The sequence below is a fragment of the Hordeum vulgare genome, chromosome 4H (assembly GCF_904849725.1).
Source record: "Hordeum vulgare subsp. vulgare chromosome 4H, MorexV3_pseudomolecules_assembly, whole genome shotgun sequence".
In the NCBI taxonomy this organism is placed as follows: Eukaryota; Viridiplantae; Streptophyta; class Magnoliopsida; order Poales; family Poaceae; genus Hordeum; species Hordeum vulgare.
The window spans coordinates 327,881,340-327,905,467 of record NC_058521.1 but is presented as its reverse complement, the minus strand read 5'-3'; the positions used below and the strand labels follow the sequence as shown (position 1 = coordinate 327,905,467).

Below are 24,128 nucleotides of genomic sequence, written 5' to 3'. Positions count from 1 at the left end.
TTATTTTTGTGTCGTTACTTTATGACGTTAGATCACATTTAGGTTGATGGAATAGAAGGAGAAAGATTCAAATAACTTGAAGACCAAGTCAACCAAGGCAAGAACCTTATTGACCATGATGATGCAACCCTTTTTTTGCTGTTTACGTTCTGCATCAAAGGCATGATATTTTCTGATGGTAAACTTGCTAGGTTGCCCTCGTTACATATTCTATTGATACTTGCATTACTCATAATTCTATTCTTACTTCGAGTTATGATTTTGGGAAGTACATAGATGCTAAAGAAGTTGGCTATGCAAAGTGGGGACAGGGTATGCATTATGCCAAATAGTTGTCATCTACCAAAGATTTTTTAAAACCCCAATGAGTGCCACTATTTCCCTTGGGAGAAGCTATGCTAGGTAACCCCTTCATAAATAAGCGATGTACCGAGGCTAGTTGTGTGAGTAGTTTCTAAAAACAGATTAGATTTAAGGTTTCTTGATAGTCCCACCCAAACACATACAACCACACTACCCCTTGTGGTACATGGTGTTATTGAGTACCTTGCTTGTTACTAGCAAAGAGCCTGCATTACTAGTGTGGGAGTGACTCGTTTACTCTCAATACAGGGTCATGCCAAAATGAACGACTATCGTTGCTTCTACATACACCAAGCACACCGTTGAGTCCCCTCGTGGAAATGGAAGTGCTGAACGTTTTTAATGTGACTATTTGACATGAGGGATGTGTACCAATGATTGGACTATATGTTAGTATCGTATGGGGAAAGGTAATGATCGAGTTCTTACCTTGGGCATTTAATATCCTTTGATTCATGGTGACACGGAATTTCCTCGTGTCTTGTGGGCAAAGTGTGCAACCTGTGCATATTGCCAAACTATTGGAGTAGCCGTGTCCGTGGACAAGGATAGTTGGGTGGGGTTTCATAAACTATGTCCACTCTTTTACAAAAACTATGTTACGAGAAACAAATCATTGGTTTGTGACAAATGACTTATAAAGATGATTAAACTAGAGTTGAGTAAACTCTCTTTATATTGATAACTGTAACTTCCTGATACATGATTTAAAAAATGATAGGACATGTTATTGCACTCAAAAGTAGCTTTCCGCAAAGATACCAACTTAGTGTAAACCATGCATTTTTATTCTGTATCCAATTATGGTGTCGGTGTACTAAAGAATGAGTCCCTTCGTACCCTGACTTGTGCACACACGATAGTGGCCTCTAGACCGGCAAGACTTACTGGAAGACAGTGTTGCCAACACCAGGCAAAAGTGTCAACACCAAGCCACTGACAAGCCGCCTTGCCAATGCGGAAGATCTGGAAGCCACCACGCGAGTTCTTACCTCATCGGGCTGATTGTCAACATTAGCGAGGTGTCGGGTGGGCAAGCGGTTACGTCACCTTGTTAGAGGCCTCTAGCAGCCCAGAGAGGTACAACAGCTTTAATGACATCCGTCCCACGGCATACCAAGAAAATGAGAGGTAGCTGGGCGAACGACATAGAAGGAGAGGCGATCTTTTTTGGAAGACGTTGCGAGCGTGTCATCTCACGTTGCATTTAATGTGACTATCCTAATCAGCCAGGGTTAGGTATTTACCACTATAACTAATGTCAGTAGTTTTTCTAGCTATAGGGTAACATTCACCCCATGTAAAGACCATTTAGCCACAATGATAACCCCTTGACCTATAAATGGATGTCCATGGTAACTCTACAAAGGTCAACACCTTGTCCATTTGCACGCGTAGCTGTGCTCCTTGTGGAACTGTGCTGGGTTGCCATGCTCTTCTACTTGGACACATATAATACATAAACCCAGGACACAGGGTTTTACGCTCCTGAGGGGCCCAAACTTGTCTAAACCCCAAGCACGTACGAGGTTGGCGAAATTCTTTGTGTATGCGCTCTCCCATCATTGAACATACAAAAGGGACCTCCTAGGTTCCACAAATTGTCGGTCTCACACCCCGACATCTTTGGGGCACCAGTTAGGAAGAAGAGCATGTGCAAACCTTCGTCAACTTCTGCGTACCTTCACCAACATCTTAGTCGGCGCCCATGGCTCCCAAGAATGCCAAGGGCACATCTGTGAGCATCCCATCTTCGTCCAAGCTGCCATCATAGGCGGCTAAAGTCAACATAGACGGGGACGACCATCTTGGTCACCATGTTGTGGAGCGTTACCAAAACACCATGTAGAGTTCCGTGAGTTACGACTCAGACCCGTCGTCATGGCAGCGCAAGACATGCCGGCGGCAACAGGGGAAAACACTGCGGTAGCCGTGGCCGTAGTGGCAACAGGACCTCCACCACGCACTTCAAAAGACAACCACAACCAGCACCCGCGGGGCAACGACCCGAGCGACGCGTGGACAGGACTCCAGCGCGCCATTCTCAGGGCATGTAGGACCAAGCTCAACGCCAACCTCCTGGTGAGGCCGTGCGACGTACAAAAGGACCAGACAGCACTCACCGTGACACTCTCCAGAGTAGAAGTGCCATCGCGCCTCGCGCCTCGCCATGACCAAAACCATGGAGGAAGTTGTAACAGTCTGAGACCAACGCTTCAGAAGATTCCCCTTTTATTCCATTCTCGTCGTGTGATTCACTTGGTTGTCCCATTCATCATCGCATCATGCGCATCATCTGCATTGCATAGGCACTCCATTGCCGCCTATTTTCAAAACTCGCATCCGTTATTAGTTGCCGGTTCTCTCCGTTTTTGTCATTGACCGTTTCGAGTCCAACCACACACGCACGCGCCCGCGGCATCATTAAAAATCTTGTTTTTAAAAGTGTGTATAAAAATTTCTCAGATTTGGTTGAAACTTGGCATGGGGCCTTACTCTAATGTAGGTAGACCGCCTACCAAATTTCATCACAATCAGAGTTCGTTTGATACCCATACCGTTAAATATATAGCGATACTATAGCCAGTTTAATTGTCAGATGTTTCGGTGTTCTAAAGTCGGTCGCCGGGTTGCCCCTTTTCCCTCTAATCCCCGCCTAGCCCCTCTGCACAGTGCACGACCTGCCCGCAACTTAGTACGAAAACTTCCCCTGGACCAGAACCGAGCGGTTGTGACCGTTGGATCCGGATCAACCCCGTTATACCCTAAGACGTCACCTGTTTGTCAATTGGACCCCCTAACAAATTTTCCGATCGATCGATCTAAATCGAAGGGTACTACCCGTATCCAACTAGCTATATATTTAGACCCTAGTGTAAATCGGACAAAACCGTAGGATTTAGGACGTTTGTTCCTGCCGCTATCCTCCCAGATCCAAATACCTCCAAGCACCGCACACGACTTGGTCCGCGTGACCACACGAGCCGAAGCCCCACCTCGTCGTCGCCTTCCTCCATGCCCGCGGCGCCCATGCCCCGCCGGCCAACCGCCTCGCCCCAACCCCGCTGCCGTCCGTGCTCCAGCCAACTCTAACAGACGCCGATAACTTCCTTCCCGCTGCAGCAACCCCAGGGACAGGTGTGCCTGTTGTCCAGGAGCTCCTCCTGAGCCGAAGCAGGAGAGCCCAAGGACGCGTGCGCCTCTGACACCTCCAACTGCCTGCTGTGCGAGCCTGGCTGGCTCCTCACCGGTGACCACAAGGTCGACCCCGCGCCCTTCTTCCCTTCTCCCATTCCCTCCTCTTTGCCTGTGTCTCCTCTCACCTCGATCTCTCTCCCTCTGTGTGTCTGACAGGAAACCACAGAGCCGCCCCCCGGGATGTGTACATTCGTGCCGCCCCATGGAGTTCACCGCCGCCGGAGTTTCGTGTTGCCTCTGCTCTGTTTCCTATCAACGAGGACGCGCTCCTTTTCGAGAGCCCCCGGCCGGCCTGCCTTCCCAGCTCCACTGACGGCCAATTCAGGCCAAGGTCAGCCCCCCTAGAAGCCCCCTGCCTCCAGGAACGTGCACGCATGCTTTTTTCGCGACCTCGCTGGTGCCCTTATGCTGCTATAGTTGTCGCTCTGCTCGCCGTCATCGCCGACAAGTTCCTAGCGACAAATGGTATTTCTACGACCGAGCCTTTTTTCCCTGTTCAAAGTGTGTCGTGCACCATCTTATTCAGAAGCGCGTAGCTAGTTCAACTGGTCACAGCAGCATATCATCTGGGCTCCTGGTATCAAATCCCTGCGCGCCACAATTATTTTTGGCGCTTTTACATCATTTTTTCCATTCGTGCACACACACACCACACCTACAGCCCCACGCATGCACACATCCAGCCACGTCCAAGGAGAGATCCTGTGGAGCTCAAGTCGTGCATGCCCCGCGGCGGCACCTAGAGAATTCCTCTCAATTCTTCAGGTCTGTTTTGGTTCAGATCCATTCGGTACTGCTTCATCTCACGCCAACGTATTTTTTTCGTTCATCCCGTTGTAGCTCATTTGGTCGACCAAACTCGCATGCATACTTGGGCCTGATTCAATCCTGGTCGCTGCACTATGTTGCAATTCGGCCTATGTATGTTTATTTATTTTTCTCGTCTTGTGATTTCATCAATAACCTAGACATGCATTGTTCTATGAGTTGCGAGTTGGTCATTTCGTAAATACCATGTTAGTTGCACGTACCCCATATTCATGCCTCTGATACATGAAAACCCGGTATCCGGGATCACACCATCATTCTTTGGCATGACATGCACACACTCCCAATTCATTTACACCGGTATCTCATCGAGTTATCAGAACTGGAACGTGTCGTCTCTGTCATTTGCATGCATGTTGCATCCAATGCCATATGGTCTTCTGTTGCTCGTATATATCTTTTGTAAACCGAGTAGAATGATGTGTAGAATCACATGCTTCACCTCTTGTCATGTTTAACAACATTTAAATTGTCGTTTATCTAAACGAGAGCGAACTAAGTAATTTGTATCTGGAGTTTCGTCAATATGCAACTCGTTACATATTGAGCTTCACTTAATGTGTAGTGTTTGATTGTTGTGAATTGTCATGACATGCCTTGCATAATTAAATTGATCATGTATGATATGTTTTGTGCATTATGTCATGCATGTGCCGTGGTGAATATCGTGTTTTGATTCTTGTTTTCGGTTTGCTTGTTCTCGATAGAGTTCTGAACCACTTCAGAGTGTGAGGATCCGTTCGACTACGTGGTTCGTCTACTTAATGCAGTCATTCTTCTTTCAAGCGGGATCACAAGAAAGATGACCATTTCCCTAGATATCATTACTATCATTGCCTTGCTAGTTGTCTCGTTTCTTTTGTAATGTCTTGCTACCTACCACATATTTAACATGCCTCCCAACATTGCCATGAAAACCTTTAACTTTTTCACATCCAAGCAAACCACTATTTGGCTATGTTACCACTTGCTCAGCCTTCTTACAGCATTGTTATATCACCATATTATTGCTAATTAATATGGTTGTAGGTGTAGTTGCTTCCATGTGAAACATGGGTGCCTTGTTATATCACCATATTATTGCTAATTAATTTAATTCACCTATATACTTGGTAAAAGGTAAAAGTCTTGGCCTTCTAGACTGGTGTTTTGTTTCACCTTTGCCGCTCCTTACACGTTCGGGGTTATATTTCAAAATTGTGCTCTCCTTACACGTTCGGGGTTGTTATGGGGACTCCCTTGATAATTCGTTTTAGTTTAAGGCTGGTCTGACAAGGACCAACTTTGGTACTATTTGCCTAATAAATAGTGAACCGCACAGGGAGTAATTAACCAATGGATATTTAGTCAACCGCCGGTCCAGTGCTCCTCATGAGTGTTATGTCTAACGTAAGTAGGTGCTCAGGATCATTCATTTAATCATCAGTAGTTCACGTCTTCTATGCGTAGATCATTCCCCTATTTTATTCTTGTACTCTTAAGTTAGCCACCACAAATAAATCCTTAGTCGCTTGCTGCAGACTCACCACCTAACCATACCTCACCCATTAAGCTTTGCTAGTCTTTATATCTTTGGAAATGAGCTTGCTGAGTCTCCTGTTGCTCATAGATTACTACCACACCAGTTTCAGGTACATGTAAAGTGATATTAAGACATCAGCACGATGATTGTGCTATTGAAGTTTCCTTCTTCATCATCGATCTAGGTTGGGTTCCAAGCCGACAACCTGGGATAGCAAGGATGGACGTCGTTCTTTTATCATTTGTTTTCGTCCGTAGTCGGTCCCTGCTCTTCTTCATGATGATTGTATATTGTTGAATTGATGTGAACTTGTTATAGCTTGTGGCGAGTGTAAGCCAATTCCATATACTCATCTCTTCAGTACATGTACTTGTAACGGTGTCCATTCTTGCAAAACGACAAGATGCGCTTCTATCTTTCTCGAGGCCCTCGTGCCAAAATGAGGACAGGATCGCATTTTGGGCATTACAAGTTGGTATTAGAGCAGTACCGACCTAGGAGCCCCTTTGATTGATCGAACTTGGCCGAGTTAAGTTTAGTAAAAACTGCTTTGAGTCTAGTTATATATTAAAGAGTAGGATTCTTTTTTCTTCTCTTCTATGCTCTGTTGAGGAATCTTGACGTAATAATTTTAATTCTACTCCTCTTCTCACTCAAAAAGAAATTAGGATCACGTGATTTTTTTTGGAATCTATATGATGTCGATGTGACGGATTTCTGACTTGGTGCCTCCTGTCTGACTTGATTTTTTCCGGAGACTTGAGCTCCACGGGATTCTCGAGAGCATCGTTAGCATTGAGAATACTTAGTATCTCAGGACGGAGGATGTTCGAATTTGCTTCAATACTAGTAGTGACGAGAGGAGTTCGGTATCCCCAGTACTGGTGTTGAGAGTTCGGATGTACTGCCATACTTAGTATCGTTGTGTTTTCAAGGGTCTGAGATAGATGGGTTTCTGGTATCTCTAGTTATGTGTTGACGGATGTGATACACTGGACGGGTTAGTGTTATTGCTAGGAGTTGAGTGATGGATTTTACTCCTTGTATCCGACCCGTTTGCATGACAAAAAAAATTCGGGAGTTCTTAGGTGGGAATTCAAGTAGTCACTTATAGGACAATCTTCCAAAAGATGGATGATGTGAGGTTGGTGTTCGACATTGAGTGGATTTGTTTGTTCACGATCGTTTTTTCATAGGACGGTCTCGATATATGTCATCAGTATGCTTCGACAAGCCTTGTAGTTCGCTACGCCTAGGGAGCATATTCGAGCATCAGTTGAACATGACAATCCAATGTACGATCGAGCCCTTGTGATCCTATCCACGAAAATATCGAGCGAAATCTCTGTCATATGTTTGTTCTGGGTAATTCGCAAGCCTCGTCCTTTGTTTTGTTGGAGTATGGTAATTCGAGTTGCTTCGATGTCAAGTGGTGAACTTTAACTTTCCAAGAGGTGTTCTCATATTTTTATGGGAATGCAAATACCTTTTCTCAATCAAGTTGCATTTTCAATTCTTCTCAACCGGAGTGATCATGTCAATTCTTTTTCAACCAGTGTGCTTCTCTTCAAACTAATTCAATCCTCTCCAATATTTGGAAGATCAATCTCTCATTTCTTCCGGAGTTCCTCTTGTCTATCTCAAGTTGTCTTTGTTTTACCCTCCCTCACTCCCTTTTCCATCATTGATTTAATTATCATCAAAGTGCATTTGTTTTCATGATGCTTCCGCTATCTTTTATCCTATATCGTATCCGGTGATTCATTGTGAAGATTCTCAGGAGTTTTGAGTTCATCATTCATCATTTTTGTGTTTTTCTCCGCTGGATTCAATTCAAGCTTTCAGTGTTCATCAAATCATTTTCATTCGTTCAATGCTCTCTCATGTTGGAAATTATTATCCAAGCCTTTCTTTTTTTTCATCTCTCTCTATTCTACCCGTAGTGTTGAAGATAGCTCAGAAGTTTCTTGTTTTCAATCTTTTCAATTATTTCGAGGTTCCCAACCTCATCAATTTTTTTATACCGGTGCAATATCCCTCTTCCTAAGAAATTATTTCAATGGTAGTTTCTTTGAGTGGTGCATAACCCATAAGTTTCTCCCAGGATCTTACGTGTCTCTTCTTATCTTTCCAAGAGATCTCTAATTCTTATAACGTGTAACATAAGTATGAATCCCATCAGTCATATTCCATCTCCAAGATCGCTCAACCGATTTTATTTGTTGGCTCAACCTTTCTTTCTTCATTATAAGCTTGTTCTTTTCATTGTTGGTTTTTACAACAACTCCATTCAATTCTTCTTATAGATGCTTCTCAATTCAATTGTGGTAGTAGTTTTCATTTTCTTCTTAATTCTTTCTTCCCTATGATCTAGTTCCTATTCTCTTGTTCCGGAGTTGTTGTGATGTTTCTCTCTTTGAATCAATCATCTTGTTGTGTCAAGATCATGTTCTTTCCTTTCTTATTCATTTAACCGGCGGTTCTGTCTTCTTTCATGTTCTTTCCTTGCTTATAGATTTTGTTTGTTTGTTGTGAATCTTGTCAAGATCTTTCCAGCTTATCAAATTTTGTCCTCAATTTCCTACCGAAGTGCTGCCGATTTTTTTGAATTGTTGCTTGTTTGTCATATAATACTTCATCTCTTTGCAACCTTCAACGATCGTTGGTTTCACTCGTTTGTCAAGAAGTAACTAAGTGTACCAATTACTCCTTCTCTTCCTATTCCCCTTTTCATTCTTAGATCTCGGGACAAGATCTCTTGTTAGTGTAGGCAAGTTGTAACAGCCCGAGACCGATGCTCCAGAAGATTCCCCTTCTATTCCATTCTCGCCGTGTGATTCGCTTGGTTGTCGCATTCATCATCGCATAATCCGCATTGCATTGGCACTCCGTTGCCGCGTGTTTTCAAAACTCGCATCCGTTAGTAGTTGTCGGTTTGTTGTTGACCGTTTCGAGTCCAACCACACCTACACGCGGCCGCGACATCATTAAAAATCTTGTTTTTATAAGTGTGTATAAAAATTTCATGGATTGGGTTGAAACTTGGCGTGCGGTCTTATTTTAATGTAGGTAGACCGCCTACCAAATGTCATCGCAATCGGAGTTTGTTTGATACCCATACTTTTAAATATATAACGACACTATAGCCGGTTTAATCGTCAGACGTTTCAGTGTATGAAACTCTATCTCCGGGTTGCCTGTTTGCCTCTCATCCCCGCGTAGCCCCTGTGCACAGTGCACCGACCTGCCCGCAACCTAGTCTGGAAATTTCCCCCGGACCCGAACTGGAAGGTCTTGACCGTTGCATCCGGATCAACCCTGTTATACCCTAAGCCGTTATTGGTTTGTTAATTGGACCCCCTAACCTATTTTCCGACCGACCGATCTAAATCAGAGGGTCCTACCCCTAGCCAATTATCTATATATTTAGACCATAGTCTAAATCGGACGAAACACTTCGATTTAGGAGGTTTGTCCCCGCCGTTGCTAGCCTCTCATTCTTCAACCTCGGGATCCTCCAACATCCAAATACCTCCAAGCGCCGTAGATGACTTCATCCGCGTGACCACAGGAGTTGGAGCTCCACCTCGCTGTCGCCTTCCGCCATGCCCGCGACGCCCATGCCCAGTCATCCAACCGCCTCGCCCCAACCCCGCTGTCGTCCGTGCCTCGGCAAAATCCACCTAACGCCGACCACTTCCTCCCCGTGGCAGCAACCCCACGTACAGGTGCGCCTGTTGTTCAAGAGCTCCTCCCGAGCCGGAGCTGTAGAGCCCAAGGACGCATGCGCCTCCGACCGCTCAAATTTCCTGCTGCGCGAGCCTGACCGGCTCCTCGCTGGAGACCATAAGGTCAACCCCGTGCCCTACTTCCCTTCTCTCGTTCCCTCCTCTCTCCCTGTGTCTCCTCTCTCCTCGATCTCTCTCCCTCTGTGTGTCTGACACGAAACCATCGAGCCGCCGCCCGGGATCTCTGCGTTCGTGCCGCCCCATGGAGTTCGCTGCCGCCAGAGTTCCATGTTGCCTCTATTCTGTTTCCTATCGAGGAGGAGGTGCTCCTGTTCGAGACCCCCCAGCCGGCCTGCCTTCCCAGGTCCACCGACGGTTAGTTCAGGCCAAGGTTAGCCCCCCTAGCAGCCCCCTGCCTCCACGAATGTGCACGCAAGCTTTTTCCGCGACCCCGCAGGTGCTCTTATGCTGCTATAGTTGTCGCTCTGCTCGCCGTCATCGCCATCAATTTCCTGGCGACAATGGTGTTTCCATGACCAAGCCTTTCCCCTGTTCAACTGGTCATAGCAGCATATCATCAGGTGTCCTGGGATCAAGTCCCTGCGTGCCCTGATACGTCTCCGACGTATCTACTTTTCCGAACTCTTTTGCCCTTGTTTTGGACTCTAATTTGCATGATTTGAATGAAACTAACCCGGACTAACACTGTTTTCAGCAGAATTGCCATGGTGTTGTTTTTGCGCAGAAATAAAAGTTCTCAGAATGACCTGAAAATTTACGGAGAATTTTTCTGGAATTAATGAAAAATACCCGCGCAAAGATCCACCGGAGGAGGTGAGCCAGTGGGCCAGAAGCCCAGGAGGCACGGTAACCCCCCTCGTCGCGCCTAGCAGGCTTGTGGTGCCCACAAAGCTCCACCGCCTCCAATCTCATCTCTATATAGTCCGTTTCGTCCGGAAAAAAATCAAGGAGAAGGATTCATCGCGTTTTACGATACAGAGGCGCCGCCACCTCCTGTTCTTCATCTGGAGGACAGATCTGGAGTCCGTTCTGGGCTCCGGAGAGGGGAAATCGTCGCCATCCTCATCATCAACTTTCCTTCATCGCCAATTCCATGATGCTCTTCACCGTTCGTGAGTAATCTCATCATATGCTTGCTGGAAGGTGATGAGTTGGATGAGATCTATCATGTAATCGAGTTAGTTTTAACAGGGATTGATCCCTAGTATCCACTATGTTGTGAGATTGATGTTGCTACTACTTTGCCATGCTTAATGCTTGTCAATAGGGCCCGAGTGCCATGATTTCAGATCTGAACCTATTATGTTGTCGCCAATATATGTGTGTTTTAGATCCTATCTTGCAAGTTGTAGTCACCTACTATGTGTTATGACCCGGCAACCCCGGAGTGACAATAGCTGGAACCACTCCCGGAGATGACCATAGTATGAGGAGTTCATGTATTCACCAAGTGTTAATGCGTTGGTCGGTTCTTTATTAAAAGGAGAACCTTAATATCCCGTAGTTTCCATTAGGACCCCGCTGCCATGGGAGGGATGGACAATATATGTCATGCAAGTTCTTTTCCCTAAGCACGTATGACTACATACGGAATACATGTCTACATTAGATTGACGAACGGGAGCTAGTTACTTATCTCTCCATATTATAGCTGTTATATGATGAATCACATCCGGCATAATCATCCATCACAGATCTAATGCCTACGAGTCTTGTACTACTGGTCCTTGCTATGTTACTTTGCCGCTACTGCTGTCGCTGCTACTACTGTTACTCTGTTGCTACTGCTGTTACTTTGTTGCTACTTGTTACTGTTGCTACTGCTGCTATCATACTACCTTGCTACTGATACTTTGCTGCAGGCACTAAATCTTTCAGGTGTGGTTGAATTGACAACTCAACTGCTAATACTTGAGAATGTTCTTTCGCTTCCCCTTGAGTCGAATCAATAAATTTGGGTTGAATACTCTACCCTCGAAAACTGCTGCGATCCCCTATACTTGTGGGTTGTCACGCCCCAATTATTTTTTTCGCTTTTACTTCATTTTTTCATTCGTGCACACACACCACACCTAGAGCCCCACGTATGCACACATCCAGCCACGTCCAAGCAGAGCTCCAATGGAGCTCAAGTCGTGCATGCCCCGCGGCGGCACATAGAGTATTCCTCTATGTTCTTCAGGTCTGTTTTGGTTCAGATCCATTCGGTAGTCCTTCATCTCAGGCCAAAAGTAATTTTTTTCCGATCATCCCGGCATAGCTCATTTGGTCGACCAAACTCAAATGCAAACTTGGGCCTGATTCAATCCTGGGCCGCTCCACTATGTTGCAATTCGGCATATGTTTATTTATTTATTTTTCTTCTCCTACGATTTCATCAGTAACCTAGACATGCATTGTTGTATGAGTTGCGAGTTGGTCATTTCGTAGCTGTCATGTTAGTTGCACGTACCCCTTATTCATGCCTCCGATACATGGGAACCCGGTAACCGGGATCACCCCATCATTCTTTGGCATGACATGCACAAACTCCCAATTCGTTTGCACTGGTATCTCATCGAGTTATCGGAACCGGAATGTGTCGTGGCTGTCATTTTCATGCATGTTGCATCCATTTCATATGGTCTTGTGTTACTCGTATCTTTTCATCGTAACTCCGTTTGAGATGAGCTATATGGTAAACCGACTAGAATTACGTGTAGAATCACATGCTTCACCTCTTGCCATATTTGACAACATTTAAATTATCGTGTATCTAAACGGGAGCGAACTAAATAATTCGTATGTGATGTTTCGTCAACATGCAACTCGTTGCATATTGCGCTTCACTTAATGTGTAGTGTTTGATTGTTGTGAATTGCCATGCCATGCCTTGCATAATTAAATCGATCATGTATCATATGTGTTGTTCATCATGTCGTCCATGTGCCGTGGTGAATACCGTGTGTTAATTCTTGTTTCCGAGTTGCTTCTTCTCGACAGAGTTCTGAACCGCTTCGGAGTGTGAGGATCTGTTTGACTACGTGGTTCGTTTGCTTCATGGAGTCATTCTTTTTTCAAGCGGGATCACAGGCAAGATGACCATTTTCCTAGATACCATTACTATCATTGCCTTGCTAGTTGTCTCGTTTCTTTCGTTATGTCTCGCTGGCTACCACCTGTTTAACATGCCTCCCAACATTGCCATGAAAACCTCTAACCTTTCCACAACCCAGCAAACCATTGTTTGGCTATGTTACCGCTTGCTCAGCCTTCTTATATAATTGCTAGTTGCACGTGCAGTTGCTTCCATGTGAAACATTGGTTCCTTGTTGTATCACCATATTGTTGTTAATTAATTTAATGCACCTATATATTTGGTAAAAGGTGGAAGGCTTGACCTTCTACACTGGTGTTTTGTTCCACCTTTGCCGCCTTAGTTTCAGCTACCGGTGTTATATTCCATAATGGAGCACTCCTAACACGCTCGGGGTTGTTATGGTGACCCCCTTGATAATTCGTTTTAGATTAAGACTGGTCTGGCAAGGCCCAACTTTTGTACTATTTGCCTAATAACTAATGAACTGCATAGGGAGTAATTAACCCGAGGATACTTAGTCCACCACCGGACCAGTACTCCTCATGAGTGTTGGTCCAAAAAGGGCAAACTGCGGGGCCACCGTGGGGCAACTAGAGGTTTAGTTTTACTCGTAGTGTGAGCCATCCGGTCGTGTCCTGAGAATGAGATATGTGGCTCCTATCGGGTTTGTGGACACGTTGGACGGCCTTGTTGTATTAGTTTTACCTTTGATGAAATATCTTGTGCATCGGGATTCCGGTGATGCTTTGGGCTATCTCAGAGTTGAGGTTTTCCACTAAGGAATCCGAGGAGATCATGAGTTTCTTGATCGAGGCTTTCTATGCAGCGTGTAGTAATTTGTGATGGACTAGTTGGAGCACACCTACAGGGTTAAATATTTCAGAAAGCCGTGCCCACGGTTATGTGTCAAACTTGGAAACTTTCTTTAATATTTGGCTCTAGATAACTTGAAGTGAGCTTAACTAACATATATCAAATGTGTGCGTAACCGTGATTGTCTCTTCTCGTGAGTTCTGTATCCAGAAGAGGACACGTTGGGGTTATGTCTGACGTAAGTAGGTGTTTAGGATCATTCATTTAATCATGAGTAGTTCACGTACTCTATGCATAGATCATTCCCGTCTTTTATTCTTGTACTTGTAAGTTAGCCACCTCAAATAAATGCTTAGTCGCTTGCTGCAGACTCAGCACCTAACCATACCTCACACATTAAGCTTTACTAGTCTTGATACCTTTGGAAATGAGATTGCTGAGTCCACTGTGGCTCACAGATTACTACAACACCAGTTGCAGGTACAAGTAAAGTTATATTAAGATGTGAGCACGATGATTGTGCTATTGGAGTTTCTTCTTCTTCTTCGATCTAGGTTGGGTTCCAGGCCGACAGCTTGGGATAACAAGGCCAGACGTCGTTCTTTTATCGTTTGTTTTCACCCATAGTCAGACCCAGCTCTTCTTCATGATGATTGTATATTGTTGTATTGATGTGAACTTGTTGTAGCTTGTGGCGGGTGTAAGCCAATTCCATATACTCATCTCTTCAGTACGTGTACTTGTAACGATATCTATTCTTGCAAAACAACGAGATGCACTTCTATCTTTCTCGAGGCCATCGTGCCAAAATAAGGATAGGACCGCATCTTGGGCTTTATAGAAGCCCTGGCATAGGACCACTTATTGTTCAAATTTTCGCTTGCACCAGAGAATATGGGGGATTGGTGGGTGACCATACATAGCCTACTAAGATTCACGAATTGCGACAAGCCAGAGGTGGTAGGTCACTCACAAGCGCATCATGCGGCTCTAGCAGGGCCCATTATCGAGCGCGACGCTGACGGGGCACCCATGATGCAATAACAACCATCTCGTTGGTCCGATGTGTAAGACAAAGTGTCCTATGCATAGATGGACCAGTGGCAGAATGGAGATCAATGTCAGGTCTTGAAGGACAGGCACAAGGAGGACGCACACACCACCATCGAGAGGCAATGAGAGACTCTTTGCCAATCAGACGGTCGTGCAGACCCAGTCATCGATGAGAATGCACATGGGATGCCCAACAGCCTACCTTATAGGATAGGATGCCGAACATTCACCCACGAGCTAGGACAAGTCCGCTGGCCCTCCAGCGGCCCTTCAAGCCTGAGCTGTCAGACAAATACAATGACATGATCAGGCCATCAGAGTTCCTCAGCATATACATGATTGTGGTATATGTTGTAGGGGAACGAGATGAGAAGGTGTTCACCAACTACTTCCCATTGGAACTCAAGCCCAATGTGAAGAGTTGGCTGATGAACTTGCCATAGGGGTCCAATTCCTCTTGGGTGGATCCGTGCAACCAGTTGATTGGCACATACATGGGCCCCACAAACTCCAACGGTAGCCCAACGACGTGCATGTACTTCCCCGTAGAGATTGCGCATTCCTCCGCAAGTATATTAAGAGATTCAACTGTGTGCAACACTACATCCCGACATCCATCCTGCCGCAGTGATTGTCGTGTTCCACATGAACATGTGCAACCATCAGATGCACCAAGAGATGAGCATCAACAAAGTGCGGGATGTCACCGAGCTCTATGCCCTAGTTGACAAATTCGCACGTGTTGAAGAAGCAAGAAGGCATCCCGGGGAGGATGCTAGCATGGAAGACGACTCCGACGATGAAGACGCGCCCACCACCAGGGGGAAGGGCCGAAAGTTAAAAGTCAAGGAAGTTATGCCTATAGAAGGGTCCGACAAGTTCAATGTCGGCAACAAGACTAAGTCTGGGGGTCCGTCAAGGAATCTGGCGCCTCCTCCGGAGATGACGAAACCGTGGCAGGGGAAAAGGCCGGTAGGCTGATATGTCTCCAACGTATCTCTAATTTTCCATTGCTCCATGTTGATATATTATCACTCCAGAATACTTTTTGGATATTTATTTACCAATTTATATTATTTTTATCAATAACTATTGACCCAGTGCCCATGCCAGTTGATGTTTTCTGCATGATTTTCACTTTTCAGGTTTTCCATACCAAATGAAGTCCAATTGACCTGAAACTACTTGGAGATTTTTCCTAGACCAAAAGAAAACCAACAAGCATCGAAAGAAGCCTCGAGGCCATCCGAGGGACCCACAAGCCAACCCCTGCTCGACCTAGGTGCAGGGGGCACCCTGATTGCTTGTTGGCCCCTCGAGGATCTGTCGACTCCGTTCTCGGGATTATTTATTCTCATATATCCTAAAAACCTAGAGAGAGCCCCGAAACACTTTTTACACCGCCGTGAGTCTCTGTTCCGACGGGGGCCATCTGGATCTCCATTCCGACACCCTACCAGAGGGGGGTCACTCACGGAGGGCCTCTTCATCAACCTTGCTGCTCTCATGATCATGTGTGAGTACTTCACCGTAGACCTACGGGTCCATAGCTAGTACCTAGATGACAATATCTCTCCCTCTCTCTTGATCTTCAATACAATGATCATCGCATCTTTGCTTTGATCCATATGATGTAATAATTTTGTGTGGTGCATTTGTTGGGATCCAATAATTGTGCCTTTATGTTCAAGTTATTCATGATAAATATTTGAGTCTTCCCTGAATACCAATATGATTCTTCTGTGCAAGATTAGGATAGCTTCATAATTCTCTCTAATCTATTGAAATAGTTTGTACAACTAGATTGATATTTCTTCGGTGAGAGGGTTGTGTTGTAGTAGATTCAACCTGGCAAATTTCTAAATCCCAGCAATAGAAGGGGACAAGATGCGTCTTTGTGTCTCTGCTACTAAGGATAACACGACGGGGTTTATTTATATTGCTTGAGTTTACTTTGTCTACATCATGTCATCGTTCTCCATGCATTACTTTGTTTTGCTTAATACTCTAGATGCATGCTGGATAGCGGTCAATGAGTGAAGTTATAGTAATAGATGCAGGCAATAGTCGGCCTATTTGTTTATGGACGTGATGTCTATATACACATCATCATTGCCGTGAATATCAGAGGGATATCCGTTTTCTATCAACGAGCAAGGTGGCCCTCACAAATGCGAGTGCTAGCACTTTGATATAGTAATTTTTTTTGTTTTTTACACTCTTACATATATTTTGCATTTATTTTCTTAGTTAGAGTAATTTCTTTGAAATTGGCTTTTTGGTGTTGATTCGCTTTAACCAGTAAGTTTCACTTAAGTGGTTGCACTGTACTGTTACTCTTGTAGTGCCGGATTGATATGAAATGACAGCTCCATGCATTATATACAATCCAAATATGAGTGTTTTGTACACGTTAGAGTTTCTATTCTCCTTGTCGTGTACTACATTTTTCAATGTTTTTTTTGCAGTATACACAATATTTGATTTAGACTTGCGCATTTTCCGTGTACAAGGATATTTTTGGTTTATTTTCACCGAAATAGTCACCTATAATTTATGCTCATGCTTATGTCGCTTATAATTTGCAGCATATAATATATTAAGAGTAGGATTTATTTGTGAAAGCAGTAACGGTTTGTGGAATGATCAGAATACGCAAAGATTTTCTCTGCATGCCATCTTTCCTCTCAAAGGGAAAAACATACACACGTATGTTTCTTTGCTAGAGAAATAAAATTGAGACGTCACTTGATCCCCTATCTCATTTTCTTCTCTCAGCTAGCCCACGCAATAAATTTATTTACTTGAGATGTAACTTTGATTATGCACCATTGACTTTTTGAGAGCTTGGAACTGGCACCGGCGGTGTTACGCCTCCCTAAAACGTCGTCGTGATTATTTATTCGGTGGTGTTCAAACAAATGTCAAATTTGTAGCCCCCTCCCATGCAAAAAAAATTGTGACCCCCCTAATCGTTTGACATCATAAAGTGTCCCTTGAAGATGAATGGTTAGGTGAGTGAGCTCATTTGCAGAATGTTCTATGCTGAAAAATTGTTGACAATCAAGAAAATGAAATAAATTATTTGATACACTCATGGATTTGGTGTGATATATTTCTTAACTGAATGATATCAAAGTTTTGTACAACACATCTAAGAACGGTTGCTTGGGGAAAGGCATCCTCTTAACTGGTGCTATGTTTCAGTTGAATGCAAGTAAACATTACAAGCAAAAGTGTCACATGTAACAATCACAATATGTACACGATATTTATTAGGAAGAAGTATTTTTTTCATACAACAATAGGCGCCATTGTTGTGCTCCAATTCCTGACATTTTTATCATTGTCTTGGAAGATATGTTGTTTGATTGTGCTGAAATTATATGTTTTCTTCTAAAATTAATCTCCACCTTACGACCAAAAAAAATACACACAATATATGTGTTATCATTACACATTACATCAAGGTACCAAAGACATCTAATTTAATTCTTGTGGATAGTTAATACACATACTAAAGTATCTAAAAATGGTTGGTAAAAGATATTATACGAGCAAAGTTGATATCACCATGGAGTCCGATCTCTTCCTTAAGTCCTTTTTGCACGTGAGTACAATGTATTTAGGCAAACGAAGTAGTTTTGAGATTAAAAATATTTTGTACTTTCTACAGGACATCAAAATATTATGTGCAATAAAGTTTGGATGCTTAATTGTGGCCACATCGCAATCACATTTCACCACAATATACATTTTTGTGTTTTACAGTAGTTCATAGAATTATATTTCTTCATAGATGCCCGCACTATGGCCATACCAATCTAAAACATTGTTCACTCCCTTGTAATAATTTATTCACATGGTACAAATAAAGGATATATTTCTTTGCAATGGTTCAAAAAACGTGGATTCTTGTCGGATTGACTGTTCTCTATATAGATGGAGAAATAAGATACTCTGAGACGACCAAGGATTAGCAGAACCTTTATTTGTATCATACTCATATGCCGTTTGATTTCTGTACTAAATGCTCATGAATCCTGATTAGTTTACCTAATGTGAAGAAATATAATCATATATGAGCATGTTACCATAAATTATGCATAGACAACACTTTTGCATCCTGCTGGGCCGTACTAAAGATGAGATCAACTCACATGCCATCTCATAAATATTCATTGTATACACATGTAAATGCTCGCACTTAGAAAAATGGCATTTTATTTGTTCTAATAATGACAATAACAATACAGTAGTAAATTAAGTTTAATTAGTATGTCACGTGGACTTCTCACCGAAAAAAGTGTGGCCTGGATTATGTATACGTACATGTTTCCTGAGGCGTGTTATCTTTGGAGCTACCCGACTATTAATGGTTGCGAAAACAAATGTGCACTCTTTAGTCCTGGGTAATGGATGGATAGTGGCCTTTTATTCTATCTCACTGCTGCACCTGCTTGCATGGTGGAGAAGTAATGTAGAGAAGGAGTGCACTTCATAACAAAGAGGAGTTGGGAGAGTAGCACATTTACTCCACTGATTTACTTGCCACAAGTTTGAACACTTCCTCATGTCATGTTAGTTTCATGTCTTTGGATGTGCTCATGGTCCTCCCTCGTGTGAAACGACTGAGGCTGAGGCATGTTGCTGAATTTCCACTTGTAATATCCTGCTTATACTTTTTCCTCAAAAATAAAAGGCATGTTACACCATGAACCGAAACCTTTCATCCCCATCTGCCCCCCCCCCCCTTCGTGTTTGTGCCTTGATTTCCTTTTTCATCTTGTCATCGGCTAGATGAATGAGCTTATGAGCAGATGGTGGATTAGTTGCTTAGTGCTCGGCGAATCCTAAGCTTCACGGGCACATGCACCTCCAATGACAGCCAGTATGAGCAACTTCCGAGCCACCCATCGACAACCTCCGTGACCTCAATATAACTTCTAGCGACCAACTTTTAAGATGACTAAATTCTTTCCGGACACAAAGGAGACGAATGGGGCAGAAAAAATGATCTGGTTTGCCATTGGAACGTATTATTAAAAGAAGTCGATTACCAAACAGCACTGAGGAGAATCTTGGAGATGACTGAGGAGGCGATCGCGGGTGACCTCCGCTTGCTGTCGCCGAGATGCCCGCTGTCGCCGAGATCATCTGTCCCGCCGGACGGAGTCCCGCCAGACGGAAGGTTGGTCGGTTCGCTGCAGCTGGATTCTGCTGATGATGCTAAGCCTGCGGCGAGGAAGGACGTCTTCGGAAGGCCGACCGTGGAGGCGAAAGGGGGAGGGATCCGTGGTGAGATCGTAGGATCGCCATGCCGCTCTCGCGATCTATCCGATGCAGAGGGGGTTCCTTCTCATCGAAGATGGGCAACGGTTTTTGAAGATTCCGCATCTGCAGTGCGTCTGCAGCGAGTTGGATCCATTCATCTACATCTAGCGTCTCGCTGGGTCACGGTTCGGGATGAGGATAACGACATTTTGGCCGACAGATTTTTGTAGGAAGGTGAAGATCCTAAGGTTGGGTATTGTATGGACATTGATGGCTTTATTTGGATCGTGGGTGATCTACGGGAAGAAGTTCCAATACATCGAGACATAGCAAAGGTTTGTTTTGATCTTACTACTGATCCACCTCATTTTGGCGGTAGATTTTGGGTTCTTGCAGATGGGGACGATGTTGACGACGAGGCGGAGTCACAGACCGTCGAAGCATCAGGCTCGCGGCAAGATGGTGTTTCAGCCCATGTCGAAGAGGAGCATTCGGAGGCGTCAGCACCTTCGCCACCATGCACACCTTCCCCGTCCATGGAGGAGCTCCAGGAATTCAAGACGTGCCGTGATCACATTCTGGCGAGGAAGAAGATGGAGCTTCCTGCTCGGAAGCCATGGATTGGGCCGATCCCAAAGGTAGTTCGTAATCCTATTTCGTTATCAGATTTCATCACACCTAATTGTTGGATCAAGGGTCCCAAGCACGAACACCACGCCCGCAGGGTTCATCAGCGATCGGTAACGACGCTGATCCTGGGTTTCCAGCGGAATTCGCGGCCGACGGGCGCGGAATCAGTGCGTGATTTTCGGGCCAACTTTTTAAATGCGCTGAAGGATAATGGGCCCAAGGTGGCATCGGTTTCCAGGAAGTCTCAAATGCCTATAGCTGGGTATATGGCCCAGGACTTACCGGGTTCGATTCAACAAGCTGACCTAGACTCGGTTTCGTTGGGGTATTTGGCCCAAGACGCACCAGACCAGGGAGTCTCGTGTGTCCGGACAACGAGCAGCGGTATTGCGGAAGAGCTTTCTCACGCCAGATGTTTTCAGCCACCACGAACTAGGGTTCGTTCATCAAAACCAGGCTTCCCACCGCTGGGATCAGGTAGAGCAACCAGGATCCCGTCGCCTGTCGCTCCTGCTGTGTCTCCTATGGCGGGTCGGGGCTCCAAGCCACCGCCTCTCCAGCGGCACTCGAGGCAGCAGACAGGGTAGGGTAACCCGAAAGTGGCTAAGCCATCGCCGACGGTTGCTGCATAGCCAGGGAAGGCTGTCCCAGCGACGGCTTCGACTCAGCAGGGAAAGGTTCCTACGAAAAATGGGAGATTGCCCAGTGGTGCAGCAGTGCAGGCGAGGGAGTCGTTCTACGCGAACAAACAACACAGTAGTTGGGGCGACGATGGTTTCTGCGGCTATGGTGAGGGGTACTATCGAGGGGTGCCTCTGCTAGAGGTGGTGGAGGACAGGCCTGGCAAAACAATGGGAATGCAGGCAATGGTTTTAATGCACCACCGGGGCAGTTCGTTACGGGACCTTCGGGACCTCCGCATCCGAAGAGAGGAGGCTTTAGGCAAAATTGGATTTGCAGAGGAGGTGGTAGGAAGCCTAGACCCCCTATGGCTGCTCCTGAGCAGTGTGCAGACCCTATTTCTTCCTTGGGGACCGTGATGGAAATGGTCAAGGAAGTGGCGGATTGCTCAGTGGCTGATCAGAGCTTGGTGGGTGCCAAGGGAGATGGGTCTGAGAGACCGTCTAAGTGGGCACGTAAAAAAGAGAAGATGGTGTGTTACCGGTGCAGTGAGGCAGGACACTTCGTCTCGGAGTGTAAGGCAGAGTTATGTGTGTACTACTCGAAGCCTACGCATGGTGCCGCTAAGTGTCCTCTTACGATTGGGCCTTTGCCAGTCGTCACTATTTATGGTGTTTCTAGTCAAACCTTAATGTTTTTTGAGTCACCGGCGGCTACTGCAAACATTCATGCCCCTGATGCTGGCTTCACGGGTACGGTCACGGTGACTAGGGGGTGCTCACTGTGGAGCTGATAGTGTAGCAACTTAAGGAGCTAGTCTCTTCAACCTTCCGGTGGGAACCGGTTTTGATAGCGGAGAATGTCTTCAAGGTTGTCTTTCCTACAAAGGAGGATCTAGCCCGCCTGCTTAAGTTTGTGATGTGCAGGGTTGCTAGTACGAGTATTGTGCTTGAGTTTGATGCGTGGCAAGGCGAAGAGCCTAAGGGGAGACCTCTACCCCAGATATGGGTGCATTTTGCAGGAGCTCCATCCAGAGCGACCAACGATTTTCAGGTGACATGGAGTTTGGGCTCGCTTATTGGTAAAACTGAAGAGGTGGATATGGTTCATACTAGAGCCAAAGGTGTTGCCAGGATGCTGGTTAGTGTCCTAGATATTGAACTAGTTCCAGATGAGGTTGTTTGGACCTTTGAAGGGATGAGATACACCCTCCAATTGGAGATTGAGAGTCCTACACTTTTTGATGTCCCTGACTCTGATAAAGATACTCATATGACTGATGGTGATGATGCCAGTGGTTCCAAAGATAATGCAGAGGGGTCAAAAGACTCAGGTTCCAATGATTTCCCTAAACACACTGCTACTCCACAGCAAAACCAGCCTTATCCTGGTAATGATACTGGTCCAAACAACACTATTGTGCACAGGGATTTGCAGTTTGGTGCTTTTGATCCCGCCTCCGCGCCGGCAAAATTTGGTTCTTGGGCGGAGTCGCCTAGACTGCCGAGATTTGCGGGGAAGACTTCCAACAATTTCAAGGGAAGCGTGCAGTCTAACTCTGCGCTGAAACCGCTGCCGTTGGAGGAGTATCTGGTCGGAGCTAAGGCTACGTCGACGACGCTTCCTATTGTGCTTGGTGCACCTGTTACGTCGGCTAGCGCTGGACTTATGGAGGTATGCACTGCTGATGGGCTTGGTCACCCAACCGGACAACCGCAGGTTGCCGATTTGTCGCAGTGTTCGCAGCTGCTTGTGGACAAAGCAGCAACCTTAATTGGCCATGCAGCTGCCCCTACAGGGGTCGAGGAGTCGGCACATCAGGGACTGCAATGCGGCGTTGTACCAGCGTTTGAACTGCCAGCTTCGGTTGCAAGTTTGGGAGGAGCATCAGTACATGAACCGACTCATGTTGAGGATGCGGCGCTGGCCTGCGGCGGTGCGGTGGCCACCGCACAAGCTGTCGAGACAATTCCCAATTTGGCCATGCATGAGGTTTTTAATGCTGGGGAGGGCTGCGTTGCTGCTGTACCTCAGCATGCTCCAGGGGCGGCCCAGGTTGTTCCTGTCGACGCGCTGGCCAGCGCAGGAGTGGTAGGTGCAGCCCTTGTTGCTGCTTAGCCCGACGACGTGGTGGATGTCTTTACGGAGGGTACGCCCATGGCGGGAACCGAAGTACCTACTGCCGTTGCACCAGAGTCTGGACCGATCTCGGTTGATGATGTCATAACATTCGAAGGTGTTCCCAAACCGATGGGTCTGGAAAGACTATCTAGTCAACGGGTTCAGTCTCAGCCAGATGTGGATGACTTGCAGATTGGACAGGCGATACGTATGGCCAAAATGAAGGAGGTTCAAAATTCAACAGGTATGACTTTTAATACCGAACACTCTATTCTTCATTTTACTCCGCAAGAGATTCTAGATAATGCGAAGGCAGTGGGGGTGACTTTGGGTGAGACTAGCCAACAAGTTTCAAAATCCATCAATGACTTATTAGACTTAGAAGTTGATAGGGCTTTGGATATTATTCGAAACTTAGCGGCGGTTTGACGTATGAATGATAAGGAGATATCAACTATGGGGGGATTAAATTTATTATGTCAAAACTTAGTCCCTGAGGAGGAGTCTAACCAGTCGCATGTAGCGTTTGATGATTCCAATATTACTAATTCGCATCTTACTGATACGGCCAAAGATATTCATGGTTATATGGACCAGGAGTATGCTTCGGATAAGCCAAAGAAACGAAGAGTTTATCCAGTTTCGGCTGTTCGTAGGAGTGCTAGATTCAGGACTGCTAAATTTTTTTATGATGAAATATGAAAGGACTTTTTTGGAATAGCAGAGGTCTGAGAGACTTGGCTAAAATTAGGTTCCTTGCAGAATCAACGTTACAGCATAGTCTTGACTTCATCGCGTTGATAGAGACGGGGCGGGACAACTTCACATCACATTTTCTCAACTCCCTTTCTGGAGGAGTGGATTTTGAATGGCACTG

At 45.4% G+C, this 24,128-nt stretch overlaps 1 long non-coding RNA gene and 1 pseudogene across 1 annotated transcript; both read left to right on the top strand.

Moving 5' to 3' along the window:
- Window positions 1-3,285: 3,285 nt before the first annotated feature.
- Window positions 3,286-6,086, top strand: LOC123446452. Its single transcript, XR_006631356.1, has 3 exons — window positions 3,286-3,624; window positions 3,718-4,026; window positions 6,015-6,086. It is a non-coding gene; the product is annotated as an uncharacterized LOC123446452 (long non-coding RNA).
- Window positions 6,087-22,231: 16,145 nt separating this feature from the next.
- Window positions 22,232-23,346, top strand: LOC123446451 (annotated as a pseudogene).
- Window positions 23,347-24,128: the final 782 nt, after the last annotated feature.